Source organism: Heterodontus francisci, chromosome 26, assembly GCF_036365525.1.
Source record: "Heterodontus francisci isolate sHetFra1 chromosome 26, sHetFra1.hap1, whole genome shotgun sequence".
Classification (NCBI taxonomy): domain Eukaryota; kingdom Metazoa; phylum Chordata; class Chondrichthyes; order Heterodontiformes; family Heterodontidae; genus Heterodontus; species Heterodontus francisci.
Window position 1 is genome coordinate 65,258,613 of NC_090396.1, and position 26,761 is coordinate 65,285,373.

At 45.4% G+C, this 26,761-nt stretch overlaps 1 long non-coding RNA gene across 1 annotated transcript in view; it reads right to left on the bottom strand.

Moving 5' to 3' along the window:
• Positions 1–17,147: 17,147 nt before the first annotated feature.
• LOC137384575 (uncharacterized) overlaps positions 17,148–26,761 on the bottom strand; it is a 58,038-nt gene continuing 48,424 nt past the window's right edge. Inside the window, exon 3 of the long non-coding RNA XR_010977617.1 lies at positions 17,148–19,142. This is a non-coding gene — a long non-coding RNA (uncharacterized lncRNA). The remainder of the gene's footprint in view (positions 19,143–26,761) is intronic.

The following is a 26,761-nucleotide window of genomic DNA, read 5'->3' on the forward strand; positions in this document are numbered from 1 at the left end:
CTGTATCAACAGCAGCAATGATAGCCTGTCAGGTGTGGCTCAGTGAGTAGCACTCTGACTGCTGCATCAGGAGTTTGTGGGTTCATTCTCCCTCCAGAGACTGGAGTATCTACTCGAGGCTGTTGCTCCTAGTGCAGTAGTGAGGGAGTCCTGCACTATCAGAGGTGCTGTCTTTCAAACGAGATGTTACATTGAGGTCATGCTGAGTCTCTGAGGCGGATGTTAAGGTTCCCATGGCAATGTTATGAGGAACAGCAGGGGAGTTCTCTCCAGTGTCCTGGGCAATGTTTTATCCCTCAAGCAGCATCATTAAGCAGATTATCTGGTCATTGCTCATTGCTGTTTGTGGGAGCTTGCTGTGCACAAATTGGCTGCTGCATTTCCTATGTTGCAACAGTAACCACAAAGTACGTCATTAGCTTTTTGGTGTGTTGGATGAAGGGCATCAGGCAAATCTATTGCTTTTTGTTGGTCGTGCCATTAGATCGTTAATGTCTTCAGGCAGAGGGCATCTTGGTTTAAATAGCACCTCTGACAATGCAGCACTCCCCTAGCATAGTGCCAATTCATACTCTAGTGTGGACCTCAAACCCACAACCTTCTGACCCAAATGAGCCAAGCTGCAAAGTGTTGTAACTGCGATGCACCAAAGGTGGATCTCACCTCCTGAAAAGTTTATACTGAAACCTGGAGGGAGCACAGGAAGGAGACAAGAAAAACCCATCGGCCTATTGAAGCTCAACCCACAACCCTCAACCCCTCGCACCTCTGTTGTTGGAATTCAAGCCTATGTAAAACTGCCCAGCACTCTCTGACATGAGACTTAGCAGAAACTCTTACATCGAGTTACATCCAGTTTTTAGCTCAACATCAGACCATTTGGCCGAACTAGTCTATGCCAGCATTTATACTCCACACAAGCCTCTTCCCACTCTTCTTCATCTCACCCTATCAGCATATCCTTCTATTCCTTTCTCCCTCATGTGCTTATCTAGCTTCCCCTTAAATAAATCTATGCTATTCACCTCAATAGCTCCCTGTGGTAGCAAGTTCCACATTCTAACTGGGTAAAACGTTTCTCCTGAATTCATTACTGACTATCATAGTTATGAGCACTAGTTTTGGACTTGGCCACAAGTGGAAATATTTTCTCCACGTCCATCCTATCAAATCCTTTCATGATCTTAAAGTCCTCAATCAGCTTCTTTCTTCCTGTCATTGGTTAACTTGCAGAACACACAAAGTGGCTGAAAGGTCTTCAGAGTAATTCCTGCCACACAGTGTGATAACTGCATTTCCTGTGTCCGATATCTCTGAGGCTGCACTCTGTGTGAGGACATTAATTGAGCGTGCTGACTGAATGCTTGCTCATACTGAGATCGGTCAGTTTGTATCCACTGCAAATCCGGGTTGGGATTGTCTCAGTTGGTAGACTTCATTGTATCAGCCTTGACTGGATTCCAGCTCCAGTCCCAAAGGTGAAAGGTCGGTCTGCTCGAGCACAGTGCCACTGCTTACCTGTTCATCACAGGGTAGTATCAACATGTGAATGAAAGCAGATAGTCTGGCTGCCCATTCGATCAGGGAATGGCACAGACTGGATTAGACCCTAATGGTGGGAGATAGAGTCTTTTAAATGGAGGCAATAGATCAGTAAGGGGCTGTTTTTGTTAGAACTGGTTAACTTATGATGTGCCTTGATAGAGGTATTTCAAATTATAAAAGCATGGGACTGAGTTTTTTTTCATTGTGGGATTGTGGGTATCTGGAGCTTTTATTGCCCATTCCTAATTGTCCTTGAGAAGGTGGTGGTGAGCTGCCTTCTTGAACCGCTGCTGTCCATGTGGGGTAAGTACACCCACAGTGCTGTTAGGAAGGGAGTTCCAGGTTTCTGACTCAGCGACAGTGAAGGAATGGCGACATAGGGGTTCCATGTCAGGATGGTGTTTGGCTTGGAGGGAAATTTGCAGGTGGTGGTGTTCCCATGCATCTGCTGCTCTTGTCCTTCTAGGTGGTAGAGGTTGCGGGTTTGGAAGGTGCTGTCGAAGGAGTCTTGGTGAGTTGTTGCAATGCATCTTGTAGATGGTACACACTGCTGCCACTACGCGTCGGTGGTGGAGGGAGTGAATGTTTGTAGATGGGGTGCCAATCAAGCGGGCTGCTTTGTCCTGCATGGTGTTGAGCTTCTTGAGTGTTGTTGGAGCTGCACTCATCCAGGCAAGTGGAGAGTATTCCATCACACTCCTGACTTGTGCCTTGTAGATGGTGGACAGGCATTGGGGAGACAGGAGGTGAGTTACTCGCTGCAGAATTCCTAGCCTCTGACCTGCTGTTGTAGCCACAGTATTTATATGGCTACTCCAGTTCAGTTTCTGGTCAATGGTAATGCCCAGGATGTTGATAGTGGGGGATTCAGCGATGGTAATGCCATTGAATGTCTAGGAGAGATGGTTAGATTCTCTCTAGTTGGAGATGGTCATTGCCTGCCACTTCTGTGGCATGAATGTTACTTGCCACTTATCAGCCCAAGCCTGAACGTTGTTCAGGTCTTGCTGTATATATGACATATAGAATAAAAACAGAAAATGTTGGAAGTACTCAGCAGGTCAGGCTGGAGAGAGGAACAGAGTTAATGTTTCAGATCTATGACCTTTTGTCAGAACTGGAAAAAGATAGAGATGTATCAGGTTTTAAGCAAGTACAGAGGCAGGGAAAGTGGGAGGGGAGGAAAGATGAAAGGGAAGGTCTATGATAGCGTGGAAGGCAGGAGAGATCAAATGACAAAAGGGATGATGGTGCAAGGCAAAAGAAGGTGGCAATGGGACAAGTAAAGAAAGAAAAGATGGGTCTAGAGGAGGTGTAAATGGCAACAGCAGAACCATTATCAGCACCTGCTGTGCAAAATAATGGGAGCAGTGGTTGTGATCTGAAATTGTTGAACTCAATATTGAGTCCAGAAGGCTATAAAGTGCCTAATCGGAAGAAGAGATGCCGTTCCTCAAGCTTCCATTGAGCTTCATTGGGACAGTGTTGGAGGCCGAGGACAGAGAGGTCGGAGTGGGAGTGGGGCAGAGAATTAAAATAGAAAAGTGATCGGAAGCTCAGGGTCACTTGTGGACTGAACAGAGGTGTTCCGCAAAGCAGTCAGTCACTCAATCTGTGCTAAGTGAAAGCAAGCTCTGTTCTGAGTGTGTCCAGCAGATGGCACAGGAGTTGCAGCTCACTGCATGCTGAATGAGTGCAAATGGAGCTGAGATAAGACGGTGAGAGTTATGCTCAGTAATTTAGCAACAACACTTTTAAAAAGTTCAGCTTAAAGGCAACAAGCATGCCACTGAATTGTTACACAGTTTTCCATGCTTTAAAGGGAACCTGGTTCTTAAAATCCAGTGGGTTTGTTTTGTAAAACACTGTGGAATTTGGGGAATTTGGTTTTTCACCCAGAGTCACAAGTGAGTTGCCTGATAATACAGAATCCATCTGGATAGGATTACAGGATGGGAAAGGAAATGATTCATTTTCTCAGTGTGTGTTACAGGCTATAAACAGTGGAGCCTGAAGGGAGAGATCTGTAGCCAGTTGAGAAAGATATTTATGAACACAGGACAGTAATATTGGGTGGTTTTAACTATCCAAGACAGACTGGGGTGGAGAAGAAAAAACTTGCATTTATACACCTTTCTCAACCTCGGGCCATCCCAAAGGAATTTACAGCTAATTAAGTACTTTCAAAGCGTAGTCACTATTATTCTGTAGGAAACAAAGCAGCCCATTTCGCACAGCAAGCTCCCACAAGCCACAATGTGGTCAATGCCCAGATAATCGTTATTTGTGATGTTTATAGAGGGATATCTATTTCTTTGAAATAGTGCCCTGGGATATTTTGCATCCACCCGCGAGGGCAGACGGGGCCCCGGTTTAACGTCTCATCTGAAAGATGACATTTATGGCAGAATGCACCCAGGATTACCTTGTAGATCAGGGTGTTTCTAGTCCAACAAGGAAAGAAGCATAACTTGATTTAGTTCTGGGAAATGAAGTGGGGCCAATAACTGATGTGAGAGTCGGGGAACAATTAGGAAATAGTGACCATAATATAGGTTCAATTTAAAAAAAGGTTAAGTCAGAGGAGTTAAAGCTAAGTGTGCTGAACTGGATAAATGCCAGCACAATGATATAAGAAAATTTAGTAAACAGGTGCTTTGGTCAGCACTGGTGAATCTTTAAATATGAACTGGATAGAGAACAAAATAAATATATCCCTCTAGGGCAAAAAGACAGCATAACACGGGATAGAGTTTTATGGATAAACAGAGAGATCTATTGCAGGGATAGGCACCAACATGTTGCACTACGGACATTTGACAAAATTATTGACTCAGCTATGGACATGGGGGCAATTAATCTGTTTATAAAATGTATAGCCAATCTAATGCCATCAAAACCGTCCGATTTAAAATGCATTTCTCCCTATTTAGCGAGTACCTGGCATTGTTTTTGCTTGCACAAAGTAGTCAATGTCTGCCCACACACTGGTGTAGCGATGTGGAGTATTCCGGATAGATGTCTATCCGTCAGGTGTAATCATGATCTCTTTCTCTCCCCCTCTGTGTTCATCTCTCTGTCCCCCCCCTCCTCCCTCTGTGCTCATCCATCTCCTCCCCTCACTCTCCTCTCTTTCCCTCCCTCCCCCCTCTGTGCCCATCCCCCTCCCCCTGTCTCTCTCCCCCTCCCCCTCTCTCTTTCCCTTCTCTCTCTCCCCTTTCTGTCTCTCTCCCGCTCTCTCTCCTCCCTCTCTGTGTCCATCCCTCCACCCTCCTCTCTCTCTCCCCTCTCTCTTTCTCTCTCCCTTCTCTCTCTCCCCTTCTCTCTTTCTCTCTCTCCCCTCTCTCTCTCCCCTCTCTCTCCCTCTCTCTTTCTCGCCCCTCTCTCTCTCCTCTCTCTCTCCCCTCTCTCTCTCCCTCTCTCTTTCTCGCCCCTCTCTCTCTCCTCTCTCTCTCCCCTCTCTCTCTCCTTCTCTCTTTCTCTCCCCTCTCTCTCCCCTCTTTCTCTCTCTCCCCTTTCTCCCTCTCTCTCTCTCCTCTCCCCCCCCCTCTCTCTCTCTCTCTCTGTGACAGTTGCAGAGAGTGGGAACTCTCCCCAGAGCTGCTTTGTGATTGGTCAGTTTTTAAAAAAAAATTCACAGTTGTCAGGTTCACAGCTGACAGGAGCGGGAACAGCGACTTCTAAACTCAGGAAAGGTTTGTGGTTTTCAAAAAAGTTGGAACTTACTGGTAAACCCTGAACTTGTCCTGAGTTTGGAAGCTACTGTTCCATCTCTAAGAGCCTGCCAGCTGTGAAACTGAAACTGGGGCTGTGAATTTTTTTAAAGTCGGACTGGTCTGGAAAAAGGAAGTCAATGGGGAAATTTCTCATTCCTGACATTACCAGTCACGGATCTCAAAATTTTTACCGCAGACACTGGTATCCGTGTACGGACACATTGCCGACCCCTGGATTTGTTAACCTGAAACTTAAAATGTTAGGCTTAACAATACTGGGGAAAATCATGGAGAATAACATGTAGAGGAAAGGGGAATGAAAGGTTAGCAGTGTTAAAATGGAATTTGAAAAAACTGTTAGCAGATAATATAAAAGGAAAGAGGCATTTATGATCACATTAAAAGTTAAAGAACGATTAACTAAAATTAGTTATATTAAGGTACTAAACTAGAGGCCATAAATATATGATAGTCATTAATAAATCCAATAAGGAATTCAGGAGTAACTTCTTTACCCAGAGAGTGGCGAGAATGTGGAACTCACTACCACCAGGAGTGGCTGAGGCGAAGGTTTAGATATATTTAAGGGGAAGCTAGATAAACACATGAGGGAGGAAGGAATAGAAGGATATGCTGATAGGGTGAGACGAAGTAGGGTGGGAGGAGGCGCGTGCACAGAATGAACAGCAGCATGGAACAGTTGGGCCGAATGGCCTGTTTCCGTGCTGTAATTTCTATGTAAATAAAGATGGAATAGGACCGCGGAAGGATGAAGGAGGGAGTAAAATTGTGGAGGATGAAGGTAAGGCCGAAATATTAAATAAAACAGTTTTTTAATAATCATGGTAGAATGTAAGTGTACAGAAGGGGGATATGGAACATTGATGGGAGGTACCTGTGCAAAAAGGAATTTGTTCTGAATGTATAAACAGAAACCAAAGTGGAGAAGTTGCTGAGCTCAGCTGGTAATCATGCTCCACTGCTGAGGTGAAGGTCGTAGAGAAGCAAAAATGACAAAAGTGTGCAGATGCTGGAAATCTGAAATAATAGGACAGAAAATGCTGGAAGCAGCAATGTTAACAGCTTTGTTCATGAAGGGAGAGACTGATAGACCAGGTAACTATAGACCTGTTCGTCTAAAGCCAGCTTCAGACACCTCAGAGATGACCATTCATCAAACCTGTTCTGAAACGTTGGGCTGGATTTTCCAGTGGGCGTCAGGACCCCAGACGTTGAGCCCATATGGGGGTCCCAAGCCCGCCCTTGTCAGTGCGCCCACTGGCGCAACCTTCAGGGAGGCGGCCTCCTAATTAACCACCTCCTATTAAGGATGTTGAGTGGGTTCCCGAGACTGGAGACCCAATCAGAGGGCCCACAGTGATGTCAGGCCGGCAGCCTCACTGGGAGAGTTATCACTGCTGAGTCAGGTAGGTGAGCTCAAGGGTACCTCAACATGATCGCCTGCATTGAAGTCAACAAATAAAGAGGCCGAAGTTGGTAGAGCCATCGGGGTGGGCAAATGGCTCCACAGGAGTAGTGACGGACGTGGTTGTGGCCTTTCATCCCCGCTGCCCCGTCATTGCGGCCTGGAGCCTCTGGCTTCGATGGCCTGCAGCCTCAATTGAGCTGGTGGCCTCCGCACTCGGTGTTGGTGTTGGTGGTGGTTGGGGGCGGGGCGGACCTCGCCGACGGTGGGAAAATACCGTGCCGTCGCAAAATGTCCTCTAAGGTGGGCTTAAATGCCCTCATTGGCTGCCAGTCTCTGTGGAGCGGAATTTGCCACTGGGAAATTCACCCAGAGGCGGGAAGGCTTTGGGGAGCCTTCCCGCTGTGACTCCCCCCTATTTTCCTGGGACCCCTGCCTCTGATCCTATCTCCATGGGCTGGGAAAATCCAGCCCGTTAATTCTATTTCTCTCTCCACAGATGCTGCCTGACCTGTTTCCAGCACTTTCTGTTTTTAGTTCAGATTTCCATCCTCCGCAGTGTTGCACTTTCCTTACTGAGACTGTTTGCTAATCCTGGCTGTGCAATCACTCAAGAGAAACACTGACTTTCTTCTTTATTCAGACTCAGCACCAGAGCACTCTATGAGATTCTTTCAGGAAGGAATAGATTTGTAACTCATTACACATCCATTACTCTTTTTCAGGTCCATTACTCTTTTCATTTTGTATCAACGTCCTAGACACGGGTGTAGGGGGCAACATTATAAAGTTTGCCGATGCTACAAAACTTAGTAAAGTATTAGCTAGTGATTTTTTTTTCTATTCATTCATGGGATGTGGGCGTCACTGGCCAGGCCAGCATCTATTGCCCATCCCTAATTGCCCTTGAGGATAGCTATAGGCTTCAGGGTGACAGACAGGATGGTGAAATGGGCAGAAGCATGGCAGATAGAGTTAAATACATAGACGTGTGAGGTGATGCACTTTGAGAAAGACAGTATACGATAAGTGGCACAATTTTGGAAAGTAGATGAGCAGAGAGACCTTGGTGTCCATATACACAAATCCTCAAAGGTGGCAGGGCAAATTGATAAGATGGTTAAAAATATCATCTGGGTAACTTGGGTTGGTAAACAGAGGAATAGAAATATAAAAGCAGAGATCATACTCGAACTTTATAAATCACTGGTTAGGCCTCAGCTGGAGTATTGTGGACAATCCTGGGCATCACTTCAGCAAAGATATAAAGGTCTTAGAAAGGGTGCAGAGGAGGTTTACCAGGGATGAGGGTATCAGCTATGAGGAGAGATTGGAAAGGTTAGGATTGTTCTCACCGGAACAGAGAAGGTTAAGAGGTGACCTAATAGAGGTTTTCAAGATGCTGAGAAGTTTGAGAGGTTTTGATAGAGAAAAACTATTTCCTCTGACTGGTGGGTCAATAACTAAAGGTCTTAGATTCAAAATCACTGGCAAAAGATCTAGAGTGGAGATGAGGAGAAATTTTTTCACTCAGAGAGGTATCAGAATCCGGAATGTTCGACCTGGAAAGGTAGGGAAAGCTGATTCCATAAATAATTCCAAAAGGAAGTTAGAATTGAGGATGAGGAACTTGCAAGGTTATGGACAGAAAGCGGGGTCGTGAGACTGGCTATTCCTTCAAAGAGCCAGCATTGACATGATGGGCCCAATGGCCTCGTTCTGTGCTGTAAGTCTCTATGATTCTACATGCACGCGCTGCTAATTGTGGAAATAGTTTCCACATTTGCTGCGATGCTTTGATTTAGCGACACATTCCGACAGTGTTTGCATCTCTTTTTGATCCCCCTCTGGATTATTTTAAAAGGGGAACTGACAGCTATTCATTTTCTTAGTGAGTCTTTGCTTTCAGTCTCCTCACACGATCCACAGCTCCAGCCCAGAGCCCCTGTCCCTTGTGCTGTACAATCAGTCACTCATAGGCACTCAGTCTGACACCTTCTCTCCTGGTCTTAGCTGAGTGTCTCTCCTGGGCCATGATGGGTCAGAGGATGGATCCTCCCCTAACCAGTGTTCAAAAGATATTTAAAACTAATTTTTATTTACAAACCAGAAAGCACAGAGATATATGACAACTGAATATGATCATATGACAGCCCCTGGGCTGTTATTTCTGTAACAGAGGAAGTAACCAACTTATGGCCGTGACTCAGTGGGAACACTCTCACATGTGGATTGTGGGTTTGAGTCCCACTCCAGAGACTGAGGGACTGCTGCACTGTCAGAGGTGCTGCCTTTCAGCTGAGACATTAAACTAAAGACCTTGGGTGCTCCCTCAGCTGGACAAAGAGGTTTGGAATGGTGCTGTTGTGAGGAAGAACAGGGGAGATTTACAGTTTACTGGAGGGTGTGAGATGGGAGACTGGCCAGCGAGCTGGATCAAGGGAAGTTTTACTTTGTACCTGAGTGCTTAATACTGACATCAAGTGCTTGAATTCAGAGAAGCTTTCCCTTCCTTGGAGCTAAGGTTGGCAACAGGAAATATCAGAGGAAAATAAATCCCTGCAATGTAAATATTTCAATAAAGGAACAGGCATCTGCTGAGCAGAGCCAGATTTACAGCAACCTGTCAGATATGTTCCATTTTTGTACAAATCAAGTTAATAAATCAATGAGCTTGCCCATTTTTTTGTTTTGAGCTGAGGCTGAATTCATCCAATTTCTCCCCTTCAATTTTGGAGAATGAAATCTATTCACTGGGGTCTGGGCCGGAGCTGTACAACAGGAGTGACCTAATTAATACACTTTCCAGGACGAAACCTCTGAGATGTTAATTTAAATTGCAGTAAAGAGCTGTTACCACTGGAGCACACGGATCAAATAGAGCATTAAACCACTAAACGGATGAGGGCAACAACACATAAAAAAACCCAGCACAGCTGTGCAGGATGTGAACCAGGGAGGTGAGCCCCAGGTATTGGTAAAAGGCAAATATAACGGACAATGCAAGAAGGATCTTCATGTGATTTCTGGGTCGAGTAATGGAGACAATGATGTTGTGGTGGGCAGACAGTAAAGTTTTGTGGTTGGGTCGTCTGGAATGGGACCAATGACATTGTACAGGAACAATTGGAGGCCATTCAGCCCCTCAAGCCTATTCTACCATTTAATTAGATCATGGCTGATCTTCATCTCCATCTTCATTCCATCTACCCACCTTGGTTCCGTAGCCCTTAATACCCCCAGAATCATAGAATCAGATGGCACAGAAGGAGGCCATTCAGCCCATCACGCCTGTGCTGGCTCTTTGAAAGAGCTATCCAATAAATCCCACTGCCCCTGTTCTTTCCCCATGGCCTTGCAACTTTTTTCCATTTCAAGGATTTATCTAATTCCCGTTTGAAAGTTACTATCGAATCTTCTTCCAGCGCCCTTTCAGGCAGCGCATTCCAGATCAATAACAACTAGATGTTAAATCTCAAACTGTTACAGTGAGTGCAACACAAGCGGGCAAAGAACATGCGTAACAAGCCAAGTGTCGAACTTCAGAACACTTTGGGGCAGTGACGTCTAAAGTCGTGTACCAGATCCCGAGAGCACGTTTCTGTAAACAAGTTCACAGTCTGAACAGTTTGATGATGCAGCCTACTGTCATTATATCATAGACGCACTCCTCTAGGCGAGAGTCATCACTGAATGATAGCAGGCAATCTGATGTCTTCATGTTGAGATTATGTATTTAAGCACAGGGCAACATGTATCACATTATTAATACTAAACAGTGGGCATCATTCAGCTGAATGACCCTCGTGTGTAATTAGCTCTGCCCATTTGAAGAACATCTTGGTGGTGAAGTGGGTATTTTGACGAAGAACAGAGCAGTTCTCGCCCCAGTGTCCTGACCAAGATTTATCCCTCAACCAGCAAAACTAAAAAACAGATTATGTGGTCATTAATCTCATTGCTGTTTGTGGGAGCTTGCTGTGCACAAATTGGCTGCCACATTACATCACAGCAGTGACTACACTTCAGAAAGTACCTCACTGGCTGTAAACTGCTTTGCGTTGTCCTGAGATTGTGAAATGTGATGTATAAATGTGAATTATTTCTTTTCTGTTCTAGTTCGTGGGCTATGTTCAAGTGCTATGGGATTCTGAAATGTCTGTATTCAGTGCAATCAGTACGAGAGGGACCTTATTTGAAGCACGTTCTTGCTGATCAATCCGGCAGCGATTTATTTTGCATTCCGGAGTGGTTTGATTCTGGAAGAATCCATGATTATGATCTTGAGTCTTCAAAGAAAGATTGATGACACTCATCGATCTATCATAAGCACACATTAAACAAAATGCATTAAACTTGAAGGAAGGCTGCAGGTGAAGCCACAAATTTAATACACGTCAATGTTTTGATTTGTAACGAATGACACTCACTGAAGACCAGGTACTTCTGACATCAGATCGTGCACACCTAACACCGGGTAATTCAAACAAATCAATGGGATCTCCGATGGGGTTAATTTGAGCAGGCCTGGAGGAGTTCAGGTGATGGGACTGTGATCCACCTGCATTTTCATTACAGACCTGTGACTGTTGATAAAGAGATAATCCAAACTGAACAGCAATTTGAATGGACATTTACCTCATTAGAAAGTGGCTGCTCTCTCTTCAAAGCATAAGGAAGATGGTCCCCAGGGGAATGCTGCACTCTGAGTGCTGTGAAGATTCCAAGTACAGGTGGGTTACACTGAGCCTGCAGCACAGAATCAGGCCATTCGGCCCAACTTGTCCATGCTAGTGTTTATGCTCCACAGGAGCCTCCTCCCACCCCTCTTCATCAAACCCTATCAACATGTCCTTCTATTCCTTTCTCCCTCATGTTCTTATCTTGAATGTACCTATGCTATTCACCTCAATTACTCCAGGTGATAGTGAGTCCCACATTCTAACCATTTACTAGTATATTAGTTTGTTTCAGAGATTCTAAACAAATTGTGTTGACTTGAGCGGGTGTTTAAACCCAGTCCCAAAGGGCCTGTGCATTTTCCAGCATACAATTTTGGCCCTCTGTTTGCTAATGTCAGTAATTTCTCTATTGCCATGCCGACAACTCTCAGTCGCAAGGGTGGAGATCATGAAGTTCATGGGCTTTGGTTAATACCACTCTGCTTGACCCATTGAGAAGCAAGTTTAAGTCATATGATGAAGAAAGGCCTTCTTCTCTATCCCAAGAAGATATCCAGGGTGAGACTGATGAAGGGTACCCTCAAGAGGAAGGCCATGTTTGAATGCCAGTTGTATTCATATATAAGTTTGCCAGTTAAAAATCTAGCTTGTACTGTCCTAGCTGCGGCCTCAGCTATTTACTATGTATATTAATTAATTAGGTGAAGAAACTGAGAATAATGTATCTACGTTTGCTGATGGTACAAAGCCAGGTGGGAATGTAAGCTGTGAGGTGGACACAAAGAGGCGGCAAAGAGATATAGACAGGTTAAGTGAGTGGGCAACAAAATGGCAGGTGGAGTATAATGTGGGGAAGTGTGAGGTTATTCACTTTGGTTGTAAGAATAGAGAAGTGGAATATTTTTTAAAAGGCGCAAAACTTGTAAATGTTGGTGTTCAGAGGGACTTGGGTGTACTTGTACAAGGAACACAGAAAGTTAGTATGCAGGTTCAACAAACAATTAGGCAGGCAAATGACATGTTGGCCTTTATTGCAAGAAGATTGGAGTACAAGAATAAGGAAGTCTTGCTACAATTGTACAGGGCTTTGGTGAGACAACACCTGCAATACTGTGTGCAGTTTTGGTCTTCATATTTAAGGAAGGATATACTTGTATTGGAGGTGGTACATTAGATTGGTCCCTGGGACAAGAGGGTTGTCCAATGATGAGAGGATGAGAAATTGGGTCTGTATTCTCTGGATTTTAAAATAATTTTTTTTTATTCATTCATGGGATGTGGGTGTCGCTGGCTAGACCAGACTTTATTGATCATCCTTAATTGCCCTTGAGAAGGTGGTGGTGAGCTGCCGTCTTGAACGGCTGCTGTCCATTTGGGGTAGGTATACCCACAGTGAAGTTAGGAAGGGAGTTCCAGGATCTTGACACAGCGACAGTGAAGGAATGGCGATATCCTGAGGAACTCCTGCAGTGATGTCCTGGGACTGAGATGATTGACCTCCAACAACTACAACCATTTTCCTTTGTGTTAGGTACGACTCCAACCAACAGAGAGTTTTCCCCCTGATTCCCATTGACTCTGGTTTTGCTAGGACTCCTTCATTCCATACTCGGTCAAATGCTGCCTTGATGTCAAGGGCTGTCACTCTCACCTCACTTCTTGAGTTCAACTCTTTTGTCCCTGCTTGAACCAAGGCTATATTGAGGTCAGGAGCTGAATGGCCGTGGCAGAACCCAAACTGGGCATCAGTGAGCAAGTGCCACTTGATAGCACTGTTGACGACACCTTCCATCATTTTACTGATGATTGAGAGTAGACTGATGGGGCGGTAATTGACCGGGTTGGATTTGTCCTGCTTTTTGTGTACAGGACAAAACTGGGCAATTTTCCAAATTGCAGGGTAGATGCCAGTGTTGGAGCTGTACTGGAACAGCTTGGCTAGTGGTGTGGCAAGTTCTGGAGCACAGGTCTTCAGTACTATTGCCGGAAAGTTGTCAGGGCCTTTGCAGTATCCAGTGCCTTCAGTCATTTCTTGATATCATGCAGAGTGAATCGAATTGGCTGAAGACTGGCATCTGTGATACTGGGGACTTCAGGAAGAGGCCGGGATGGATCATCAACTCGGCGCTTCTGGCTGAAGATTGGTGCAAATGTTTCAGCTTTATCTTTTGCACTGATGTACTGGGCTCCCCCATAGTTGAGGATGGGGATATTTGTGGAGCCTCCTCCTCCGGTTGGTTGTTTAATTATCCACCACCATTCACGACTAGATGTGACAGGACTGCAGAGCTTAGATCTGATCTGTTGGTTATGGGATCGTTTAGCTCTGTCTATTGCATGATGCTTATGCAGTTTGGCATGCAGACAGTCCTGTGTTGTAGCTTCACCTGGTTACACCTCATTTTGAGGTATGCCTGGTGCTGTTCCTGGAATGCCCTCCAGCACTCTTCATTGAAGCAGGGTTGGTTCCCCGGCTTGATGATAATGGTAGAGTGGGGGATGTGCTGCGCCATGAGATTACAGATTGTGGTTGAATATAATTCTGCTGCCACTGATGGTCAACAGCGCCTCATGGATGCCCAGTTTTGCATTGCTAGATCTATTCGAAATTTATCCCACTTTGCACGGCGGTAGTGCCACACAACATGATGGACGGTATCCTCAATGTGAAGGTGGGACTTCGTCTCCACAAGGACTGTGCGGTATCCACTACTGTCCTACCACTGTCATCGACAGATGCATCTGTGACAGGCAGATTGGTGAGCATGAGGTCAAGTATGTTTTTCCCTCTTGTTGGTTCCCCCACCACCTGCTGCAGACCCAGTCTAGCAGCTATGTCCTTTAGGACTCGGCCATCTCGGACAGTAGTGGTGCTACCGAGCCACTCTTGGCGATAGACATTGAAGTCCCCCACCCAGAGTACATTCTGTGCCCTTGCCACCCTCAGTGCTTCCTCCAAGTGCTGTTCAACATGGAGGAGTACTTACTCATCAGCTGAGGGAGGGTGGTAGGTGGTAATCAGTAGGAGGTTTCCTTGCCCATGTTTGACCTGATGCCATGAGACATCATGCTGTCTGGAGTCGATGTTGAGGATTCCCAGGGCAACTCCCTCCCTACTGTATACCACTGTGCCACCACCTCTGGTGGGTCTGTCCTGCCGGTGGGACAGGACATACCTGGGGATGGTGATGGCAGTGTCTGGGACATTGTCTGTAAGGTATAATTCCGTGAGTATGACTACGTCAGGCTGTTGCTTGACCAGTCTGTGGGAAAGCTCTCCCATCTTTGGCACAAGCTCCCAGATGTTAGTAAGGAAGATTTTGTAGGGTCGACAGGGCTGGGTTTGACGTGGTCGTTTCTGGTGCCTATGTTGATGCCGGGAGGTCTGTCCGGTTTCATTCTGTTTTATTGACTTTGTAGCAGTTTGATACAACTGAGTGGCTTGCTAGGCCATTTCAGAGGGCATTTAAGACTCAACCACATTTCTGTGGGTCTGGAGTCACATGTAGGCCAGACCAGGTAAGGACAGCAGATTTCCTTCCTTGAAGGATATTAGTGAGCCAGGTGGGTTTTTACAACAATTGACAATGGTTTCGTGGCCATCATTAGACTAGCTTTTAATTCCAGATTTCTTTTTAATAATTGAATTCAAATTCCACCTATGGCCATGGTGGGATTCAAATCCATGACCCCGGAGCAATACCCTGGGGTCTCTGGGTTACTAGTCCAGTGACAATACCACTAAGCCACAGCCTCCCCTCAAACTGAGACACTGAGAGACAGAATTAAAATACCAGTCTAGCTGGAACACTGGGGGTGCTCCCTGATTCAATTAGCAGATTGGTTTTGTCAATAGGAGTAATCAAAAGACATTAACACCCCTTGGACTTTGTAAGAGCACAAACCAACCCCCACCGAGTATGTCCAATAGACTCTGAAATTCAAACAACCCTCTAAGAACTGCTGTTTCAAACAAAGAGGTGGTCACATAATACCTGCTGGTGTAACCCTGAGGTTTTTGAAATAAAAACAAGAAATGCTGGAAATACTCAGCGGGTCTGGCAGCATCTGTGGAGAGAGAAGCAGAGTTGACGTTTCAGGTCAGTGACCCTTCTTCAGAACTGACAAATATTAGAAATGTAAAAGGTTTTAAGCAAGTAAAGTGGGGGTGGGGCAAGAGATAACAAAGGAGAAGGTGGTGATAGGACAAGGTCACAGAGAATAACTGACCAGAGGGTCATGGAGCAAAGGCAAATGGTATGTTAATGGTGTGTTGAAAGACAAAGCATTAGTACAGATAGGGTGTTAATTGACAGAAAACTGAACAGCCTGGCCCCAAGCACAAACACGAAAAAAAGTGGGTAGGCACAGTAGAAACAAACTAAACAAACTAAAATAAATAAACACATAAAAAAGAAAAAAGAAAAAATAACTAAAAATAAAAATAAAAAGGGGGCACCGTCATGCTCTGAAATAATTGAACTCAGTGGTGAGTCCAGCAGGCTGTAGCTAGCCTAATCGATAAATGAAGTGCTGTTCATTGAGCTTGCGTTGATGTTCACTGGAACAGTGCAGCAATCCTAGGACAGATATATGGGCATGCGAGCAGGGGTGTGTGTTGAAATGGCCAGCAACCGGAAGCTCGGGGTCATGCTTTCGGACTGAGTGGAGGTGTTCCGCAAAGCAGTCACCCAGTCTGAGGTTTTTGAATTGTGCCTCAGAAAAAGCAAGGAGACTGCAATTGAACTTGAAGAGAAAGGATTTCTCTCTCTGTCTCTGTCTCTCCAGCAAAGTCCCAGGGAAACCACAATGGCAGCTTCGATGCCTCAAGACTACAGACCTTTACAGGTGACCACAAAAAGGACAGACAAAGCCTCTCTTCAGCCTTCTGGTACCAGAGAAGCAAGCCTGATGTTGTGCACGTGGCCCCAGTGAGGACTCCAAGATTTTAGCTTCAATCAAGCACATTACGCTAAGGACATTAAGGACAGTATCTGCATTCCATTTATTACTAACTCTACTTCAATCTCCCAACTCTTTCTTCCCCTTTGTATCTATTTGTGTGCGTGCGCCTCTCGTATGTATGTGAGCGTGGATGTGTCGTGTATTTTAGTAATTTTAACCGGTTTAGTGATAAGGTTAATAAACTTACATCTTTCTTGTTTAAAGCCAAGAAAACCTGTCTGATTGGTTCATTTGCAATTGTAATGAGAGTGCAGTGAGCAAGGGCTCACTGAGGTGGTAAGCTAAAACCCATTGTGTTTAAAAGATAAACCCTGTTACGGCCAAACCAGAGAAGGGGCGAGAGGGGAGCCTGATACCCCTTCCTCACCTGGTCATAATAAAAGTTATGATTGAATCTGCTTCCACCTCCCTTTCAGTCAGTGCATTCCAGATGAATAATGCAGTCAATTTGTTCCTAGGATTCCTCCACAGAATTATTTTTAAGCTGTGGAGACTCTTGGAGTGACCATATCTGACTTTCAAAGATGCACAAGTGATCAGTGTGAATCGCACCATCGCTGGAACATGGTACAATTGGGTTATAGTGATTGAATTTGGTTGCCTCTCTGATCCTTAATTGATGCATTAAGTGTACTCCGTTAATCAGCCAGTAAGCAGAACACATTTTATCGATTTGTATTTACTGGGAAACAGCAGTACAAACACAACAGAGTACATTAGATAAAATGTTACATGAGTTAAAGATATTAGAGTGAAGACCCAGGCTCTAACTTTCTTTTGTTGTTTGGTTGCTTGTCCAACATCTAGTTTTGTATGAGCCGTGATTTCTTCAGGTTAAGCATTGGGAAGACCCCTGCCACAAATTCCGTGCTCTTGTTGTCAATGCCCCTCCTCAGTCACTGCCTCAGACTGAACCAGACAGTTTGCAATATCAGTGTGCTATCTGACCCTGAGCTGAGCTTCTATTCCATACTCTCTCCATCACTACAAGCTCCATCTTCCACCTCCGTGACCTCCCCTGTCTCTGCTCCTGCTTCAGCTCGTCTGCCACTGAATCTCTGGCTTTTGTTACCTCCAGGCTCAATTATTCCAGTGTTCTCCACCCTCTGTAAACTTCGACTCAGCTAAAACTCTGCTGTCCTATCCTCTCCTGCACTAAGCCCTCGTGGTCCATCACTTCTGTCCTTGCTGATTCAAATTGGCTGCTCGTTCCCCCAGTGTTTCAAATTTAAAATCCTCATCCTAGTGGTTTAAATTCTCTATGGCCTTCCCCATCCCTATCAGTATAACCTTGTTCAGCTGTACAACCCTCCTGCCTGACTCTCCATTCCTCTGATTCTGGCCTCCTTTCGACCACCATTGGTGCCACGCTATCAGCTGTCCAGGCCCTATGTGTAATGAGTTCTTGATGTTGTCTAATGCATGTAGTCACATGACCACATCCTGGTACTGAGCTCATTAGCATACTGAGCTCGTAAAGGGACATCACTCTTCAGACGATCATACAATATACGCTCTGGAATTTACTCCCTAAATCTCCCTCTCTCCCATTTAAGGCTTTCCTTGAACCCTACCTCTTTCAGCAAGCTTTTGGTCAGCCCTACTAATACCTTCTTCTTTGTTTCAGCATCTATTCTTGTGTGATTACTCCTCTCTGAAGCACCTTGGGGTCTTTTTTTGCCATAAAGGTGTTATGTCAACACAAGCTGTTGTTGTTGTTGCTTTGGATGACTGGTGATCCAAGCTTCTGAATAATAAAATGACCACTTTCCCCCCAGCTCGTACCCCCCTTTTCCAGGCACGGCTTAGAATAAATGGGTGCTTCTCAATTTCTCACTGTGTTGGCATAACAAGCTCCTTCTTGATTTCTCCCTTGTTTCATTGTTGGATTTGTGGCTCTACTTTTATCTCCAAGGCAGGCTAATCCGGTTTTACTTTGCATTGAAAATGTCTGCCAGCACCCATTGTCTACACTTACGGAGGAAGATTGGGTCGTCCTGGAGAGTGGATGGATTGGGGATGTGGGGGATGTGGGTGCAGCTGGGACACAAAGGCATTTAGGAGAGAGGGTGGAAAAGGAAAGATTCCAATTCAACAAGAGCAATAACCTGCAGTTATATAGTGCCTGGAATGGAGCAAGAAGTCCAAAGGAGCTGAACAGGAGCAATTATCAAACAAAACTTTACACCAAGCCACATAAGGAGATATCGGACAGATGGACAAAATCTTGGTCAAGGAGGTAGATTTTGAGAAGGGTCTTCAAGCAGCAGGGAGAGTTTGAGAGGCAGGAGTGGTTTAGAGAGGGTATTCCAGAGCTTAGAGCCCTGGCAGCTGACGACGTGGCTGCCAATGGTGGAGAAACTAAAATCGGGGATGCTCAAGAGGCCAGAATTAGATGAGTGCAGATATCTCAGAGGGTTGTAGGGCTGGAGGAGATTACAGAGATAGGGAGGGGCGAGGCCATGGAGGGATTTGAAAACAAGGATGAGAATTTTAAAATCAAGACATTGCTTAAGTGGGAGCCAATATAAGTCAGCGAGCACAGGGGTGATGGGGGAAAGGGACTTGGTGTGCGAGTTAGGACATGGGCAACAGAGTCTGGATGACCACAAGCTTACAAAGGCAAACTTCTCTGTTCAATACTCTGAACACTCCTCCAAAAACTCTCAATTTTGACACTGATTAACTTTAATTTACCATTTCAGCTCCAGAGGAAAAACTTTGAAGTTGATAATTTTCCATTACTGCTGCTAATTCCCATGGAGTGATGATCTGTTCCTTTTTCCAAATGATGATCTCTTTAGTTACCTGCAAGACATGAGGAGAAGTGACATTGTGGGAACGCTTTATTAATTGAATTTTACAAGAACATTGAGTTATTTTTGACGTTGATCAATTTGGAGGTTCACATCGCTGTGTGTTAACGACTAATTTTCTGATCGACTGAAGGAGGAAGAATGAACATACAATGGGGCAAGTCTTCATTTCTAACTATCTCCGCCAGACGGTATCAGTGCCTTGCGACAAATGTCTGAGATATCTCAAAGAATTCTTTAGAAATCATTCACTTTTTTTGAATTTATTAAAATGGAAACATTCTTAACCCTTGAATTTTGTTTTTTGAGTGGTTAAAAAAATTGCCTCTGGAGCATTACTTTTCAGCCAATGAATTGTTTCGTAGGTGGGTCCCACCTCCAAAATGGACACTAAACATAAATAATGATAAAGTTGAAAAGATAAATGTCAGAGAAAGAAGGAAAGTTTGGGGTTGGGGGGTTGGGGGGGGGGGGGGGGGTGGGGGGGCGCAGATAGGATGAGCAGGATTAAAGTTTTAATTTTTAATTGGGTATTTAATATTGCAGCCAAACAGCTCCTCCTGACATGGGAAGCAGCTTTACAGCTGTTACATTAGTTGCATTGGTCTATGATGGAAAAAGGTATGGAATTGGTCAGATCGGAAGTGAGAGAGCCATATCCCTGGATGTGCCAGAAGGGATTCAAATCCCACCATGGCATATGGTGAAATTTGAATTCAATTAATAAACCTGGAATTAATAACTAGTTTAGTGGTGACCATGAAACCATTGTCGATTGTTGTAAAAACACATCTGGATTACTAATGTCCTTTAGGGAAGGAAATCTGCCGTCCTCACCTGGTCTGGCCTACATGTGACTCCAGACCCACAGCAATGATTAGATCTTACATGCCCTCTGAAATGGCCTAGCAAGCCACTCGGTTGTACCAAACCGCTACAAAGCCTAAGAAAAGGAATGAAACCGGACGGACCACCCGGCATCGACCTAGGCACTGAAAATGACAACGGCAAACCCAGCCCTGTCAACCCTGCAAAGTCCTCCTTACTAACATCTGGGAGCTTGTGCCAAAGTTGGGAGAGCTGTCCCACAGACTAGTCAAGCAGCAGCCTGACATAGTCATACTCACGGAATCATACCTTACAATGTCAAAGACACAACCATCACCATCCCCGGGTATGTTCTGTCCCACTGGCAGGACAGACCCAGCAGAGGTGGTGGCACAGTGGTATACAGTCGGGAGGGAGTTGCCCTGAGAATCCTCAACATCAGCTCCGAACCCCATGAAGTCTCATGGCATCAGGTCAAACATGGGCAAGGAAACCTCCTGCCGATTACACCTCCTGTCCTGCCTCAGCTGATGAGTCAGTACTCCTCCAAGTTGAACACCAATTGGAAGAAGCACTAAGGGTGGCAAGGGCGCAGAATGTGCTCTGAGTGGGGGACTTCATTGTCTATCATGAAGAGTGGCTTGGTAGCACCACTACTGACCGAGTCCTGAAGGAATAGCTGTTAGACTGGGTCTGCGGAAGGTGGTGAGGGAACCAACACGAGGGAAAAACATACTTAATCCCGTCCTCACCAATCTGCCTGTCGCAGATGCATCTGTCCATGATATTATTGGTAGGAGTGATCACTGTATAGTCCTTGTGGAGACGAAGTCCCGCTTTCACATTGAGGATACCCACCATCTTGTTGTGTGGCACTGCCACCATGCTAAACAGGATAGATTTTGAACAGATCTAGCAATGCAAAACTGGGCATCCATGAGGCACTGTGGCACATCAGCAGCAGCAGAATTGTACTCAACCACAATCTGTAACCTCATGGCCCGGCATATCCTCCACTCTACCGTTACCATCAAGCCAGGAGACCAACCCTGGTTCAATGAAGAGTGCAGGAGGGCATGCCAGGAGCAGCATCAGGCATACCTAAAAATGAGGTGAAGCTACATCCCAGGATTACTTGCATGCCAAACAGAAGCAGCATGCGATAGACAGAGCTAAGCGATCCCACAACCAACGGATCAGATCTAAGCTTTGCAGTCCTGCCACATCCAGTCGTGAATGGTGATGGACAGTTAAACAACTGACAGGAGGAGGAATTTCCACAAATATCCCCATCCTCAACTATGGGGGAGCTCAGCAGAACAGTGCAAAAGATAAGGCTGAAGCATTTGCAACAATCTTCAGCAGAAGTGACGAGTTGATGATCCATCTTGGCCTCCTCTTGAGGTCCCCAGCATCACAGATGCCAGTCTTCAGCCAATCCTATTCACTCCACATGATATTACAACATGGTTGAAGGCACTGGATACTGCAAAGGCATTGGGCCCTGACAACATTCCGGCAATAGTACTGAAGACTTGTGCTCCAGAACTAGCCATGCTCCTAGCCAAGCTGTTCCAGTACAGCTACAAAATGGCATCTACCCTGCAATGTTGAAAATTGCCCAGGTATGTCCTGTACACAAAAAGCAGGACAAAACCAACCCGGCCAATTACTGCCCCATCAGTCTACTCTCAATCATCAGTAAAGTGATAGAAGGTGTCGTCGACACTGCTATCAAACGGCACTTGCTCAGCAATAACCTGCTCACTGACGCCCAGTTTGGGTACTGCCAGGGTCACTCAGCTCCTACTCTCGTTACAACTTTGGTCCAAATAGGGACAAAAGAACTGAACTCAAGAGGTGACATGAGATTGACTGCCCTTGACGTCAAGGCAGATCAAGGAGCCCGAGCAAATCTGGAGTCAATGGGAATCAGGGGAAAAACTCTCTGCTGGTTGGAGCTATACCTAGCACAAAGAAAGATGGTTGTGGTTGTTGGAGGTCAATCATCTCAGTCCCATGACATCACTGCAGGAGTTCCTCAGGGTAGTGTCCTAGGCCTAACCATCTTCAGCTGCTTCATCAATGACCTTCCCTCCATCATAAGGTCAGAAGTGGGGATGTTCGCTGATGATTGTACAATGTTCAGCACCATTCGCGACTCCTCAGATACTGAAGCAGCCCATGTCCAGATGCAGCAAGACCTGGACAATATCCAGGCTTGGGCTGATAAGTGGCAAGTAACATTCACGCCACACAAGTGCCAGGCAATGACCATCTCCAACAAGAGAGAATCTAACCATCTTTCCTTGATATTCAATGGCATTACCATCGCTGAATCCCCCACTATCAACATCCTGGGAGTTATCATTGACCAAACTGAACTGGAATAGCCATATAAATACTTTGGCTACAAGAGCAGGTCAGAGGCTGGGAATTCTGCGGCGAGTAACTCACTTCCAGACTCCCCTAAGCCTGTCCATCATCTACAAGGCACAAGTTAGGAGTGTGATGGAATACTTTCCACTTGCCTGGATGGGTGCAGCTCTAACAACACTCAAGAAGCTCGACATCATCCAGGACAAAGCAGCCCGCTTGTTTGGCACCCCATCCACAAACATTCACTCCCTCCACCACCGACACACAGTGGCAGCAGTGTGTACCATCTACAAGATGCACTGCAGCAACTCACCAAGGCTCCTTAGTCAGCACCTTCCAAACCCGCGACCTCTACCACCTAAAAGACAAAGACAGCAGATGCATGGGAACACCACCAGCTGCAAGTTCCCCTCCAAGCCGCACACCATCCTGACCTTTCACCGTTCCTTCACTGCCGCTGGGTCAAAATCCTGGAACTCCCTTCCTAACAGCACTGTGGGTGTACCTACACCCCAAGGACTGCAGCGGTTCAAGAAGGCAGCTCCCCACCACCTTCTCAAGGATAAGTAAGGATGGGCAATAAATGCTGGCCTGGCCAACGAAAGCCACATCCCATTAATGAATAATAAATAAAAGCCCACCTACTGGGGACGTTTCCAAGCAGCGGGCTGCCCACCAAAGGGCGGCGGGCAGCCACTTTTAATAAGTCACCTCTGGGAAGATTGCCAATGCAGTCCTGCTGCCCATCTATGCAGGCTTGGGACCTGCACATAGCACCACCATCGGGGCTTCCTCCCCGCACCCCTTCTGAGAAGATCCCACCATAGTTACTGTTGTAATATAAGATACACTGCAGCTAATTTGCACACAATGTCAACCAGGACACTGGAGAGAATGCCCCTGTTCTTTGACTAGCACCATGGGATCTTTTATCCTCCTTTGAGAGGGTAACTAGGATCTTGGCTTAATGTCTCATTTGAAAGACAGCACCTCTGACAGTGCAGCACTCCCTCAGTGCTGCACTGGAGTGTCAGCTTGGATTTTGTGCTTAAGCCCCTGAAGTGGGACTTGAATCCACAATCGTCCAATTCAAAGGGCAGAGTGCCACTCACTGAGCCACAGCAACAGCTATTGGGTAAGTAAAAGAGTTATCACCACAGTTTTCCAGCAGAGAATTCTGCTGCGATCAGCCTGGGTCCCTCTGATCCCATTAGTGGACCAGGAGTTACATTTTCAGATGATTCAGTATCTGTGCTAACAGGCAGACAATTGTTGGTCGTGATACCTGGATTAAGAGACTGAAAGGCAAGGGCAGCAGATGTTTCTCTGGCATTACGATTATTTACAAGGCCCTGTTGCCAAAAAGGCAAATACAGATGTTTAATTTAAAGAAAATTAACTGAATGTTAAAACACTTAGACCAAAATATGTTGAGTTTTTTCTTTTTGCCCATTTTCGCAAGACAAATGCAAGAGACAAACCTTCCTGTGTACTCAAGTCACGCGGCCTGCTGTCAGTCCTGAGCGTTGTATTGTGAGGTGAACAGTCGAAGTTTGCAGACAATGCCATGGCGACAGTAACATCATTACTGCTACTCCAGCCAATTGTGACTGCAGGGGTGAGCAATTGCTTCCCCAATGAGATTGGGTATGTGTTTCCCCACCCCCACCCCCACTCTAATAATAGTGCCCAGGAAATGGAAACCATTAGCAAAAGCTGTGACTCGGAGGCTCTTGAATCCACTTAGCACAAAGGAAAACAGATTTGGTTTAATAAGAAAGCACCACTGAGCTGGCAGTGCACTGCTAACAGAATTCCGCATTTCCATTCATTCTTCTAATTGCATCTCAAATGCCCGATGTTTCATTTCGAGATGGAAAGGAACATTGGCTCAAACGTAGAGACTCAAAGTGACAGGCAGTAGGGCATGCACAAGTTACCCGTAACATCCTGTCCGACAAATGCAGATACACCGCTTTAACTTTATTTCATTTTGAGTGTGCGGCCATCGCTGGCAAACTCAACATTTATTGCCCAACTCTAATTGCCCTTGAGAAAGTGCTGGTGAGCTACCTTCTTAACAACTGAGTGGCTTCCTAGGCTATTTCAGAGGGCAGTTAAGAGTCAACCATGTTGCCCTGGGTTGGGAGTCACATGTAGACCATTCCAGGTAAGGACGGCAGATTTTCTTCCCAAAAGGACATTAGTGAACCAGATGCATTTTAACAACAATCTGATAGTTTCATGGTCACCATTACACTAGCTTTTTATTCTAGATTTATTTATCTAACAGAATTTAAATTCCCCAGCTGCCATGGTGGGATTCGAACTTACACCTCCGGGCCATTAGTCCAACCCTCTGGATTACTAGTCTGCCATACCTCATAATATTTGACACGTTTTACCCAAATAGCCATTCAGCAATGGGCTTTTTTATATTGACTGCCATACAACATAGAAAGTAGCAAAGACTTGCATTTATCGAGGTGCTAGCTGTGGCTTGGTTGACAGCAATTCCCAAGACTTGAGCCTAAAATCCAGGCTGACCCTCCAGTGCAGTACTGAGCCAAAAAAAAAAATACTAAAGGGTGGAAGTTAGGTTACAGTTATTAAAAAAAAACTCTGGTCAGAGCCCATCTGGAGTAACTGGGTTCAGTTCTGGGCACCACACCCCAGGAAGGACGCAATGGCGTCCAAAGCACAGATTCATCAGAATATTACTGGGGCTAAAAGGGTTAAATTATGAGGACAAGTTGCATAGACTTCCCTTGAATATGGAAGATTAAGGGGTTAATTGAGGAGTTTGAGATGATTAAAGGATTTGATCGGGTGGCTAGAGAAAAACGACTTCCACTGGTGGAGGAGCCCGGAACCTTCAAATTAGAGCGTGGACATTCAGGGGTGATGTCAGGAAGCACACCTTCACACAAACACTAGTGGAAATCTGGAACTCTCTCCCCACCGAAAAAAACTGTTGAGACTGCAGGTCAATTGGAAATTTCAAAATTGAGATTGATGGACTTTTATTAGGCAAGGGGTGTGAAGGGAATTGGAACCAAGGCAGCAGAAAGAAAACAAAGGACTTGCATTTCTATAGTGCCTTTCACAATCGCAGGACGTCCCAAAGTGCTTCACAGCCAATGAAGAACTTTTGAAGTGTCGGCACTGTTAAAATGTATGAAATGTTGGGAGGGTTAGGATACAGATCAGCCATGCGCTAATTGAATAGGGTCAAGGGGCTGAATGGGCTACTCCTGATCCTGTGTTTGTGTTCGGCCTGATGGCCCAGACGCATTTTCTCCAGAGGCTCTCCTGCTGCCAGTGAGAATCGGGGAACCGTGGGCACAGTATGTGCCCAGTGGGTGAGGCTCAGTGTCTGGAGGGGGTATGCAGAAAATCAGCCCTAATCAATGAATGACAATCTTTAAACTGAGGACTGATGAGAACTAGAGTTGGGTTAAGGTACAATGAATATACTGCTTAATCAAGCTTGTTATGTTTGTTTAAACTGTGGCCTGATTACTGACTGAATATTTGCTTAAAAGTACCTCCTGCCATTCTACTTAGTGTTTGGAGATAGGTTGAAATTATCCATCGGTACAGTAGCCTAGAGATAGTCCCTCAGCACCAAGTATATACTGTGCCAATAATGCAATTACGCAGCCAGTTTGATCCCGAGTGGAATCAGTTGGCTGCAGGATAGGGATTATAAATTAGCCTTGAGCTGCTGACTGTGAAGTTATTTAAAACCAAAGTACAGTTGTCATTCCTTTCTCATTTAAGACTGGATTGTCAAAACAAAAGAACAAATCAGTTAACGAGTAACATTAAGCTCAGGGAAATGATTCTCTTATATTCCAATATCTAAAAGAAAGAAAATCTTGCATTTATATAGCACTTTTCACAACCTCAGGATGTTCCAAAGCGCTTTACAGCCAATGAAGTAGTTTTGAAGTGTAGTCACTGTTGTACTGTTGGAAACATAGCAGCAAATCTGTGCACAGCAAGCTCCCACAAACAACAATGCGATAATGGCCAGATAATTTAAATTTGTGATTTGATTGAGGGATAAATTTTGAACAGGTCACTGGGGAGAACAAAGAACAAAGAACAAAGATAATTACAGCACAGGAACAGGCCCTTCGGCCCTCCAAGCCTGCGCCGACTCCCCAGCTTTTACAAAATAGCGCCGTGGAGTCATTTACATCCACCTGAGAGGGCAGACAGAGCCTCGGTTCAGCATCTCATCTGAAAAGTGGCATCTCTGACAGTGCAGCACTCCCTGTAACATGGAGAATCACGGGGTGACATGGAAGAAGAGGTTACAGAAATGGGGGAACTGATGGATCAAATTGGGAAACGATAAGATTTTTTATTAGGCAAAGGTATTAAGGGCTACAGAAT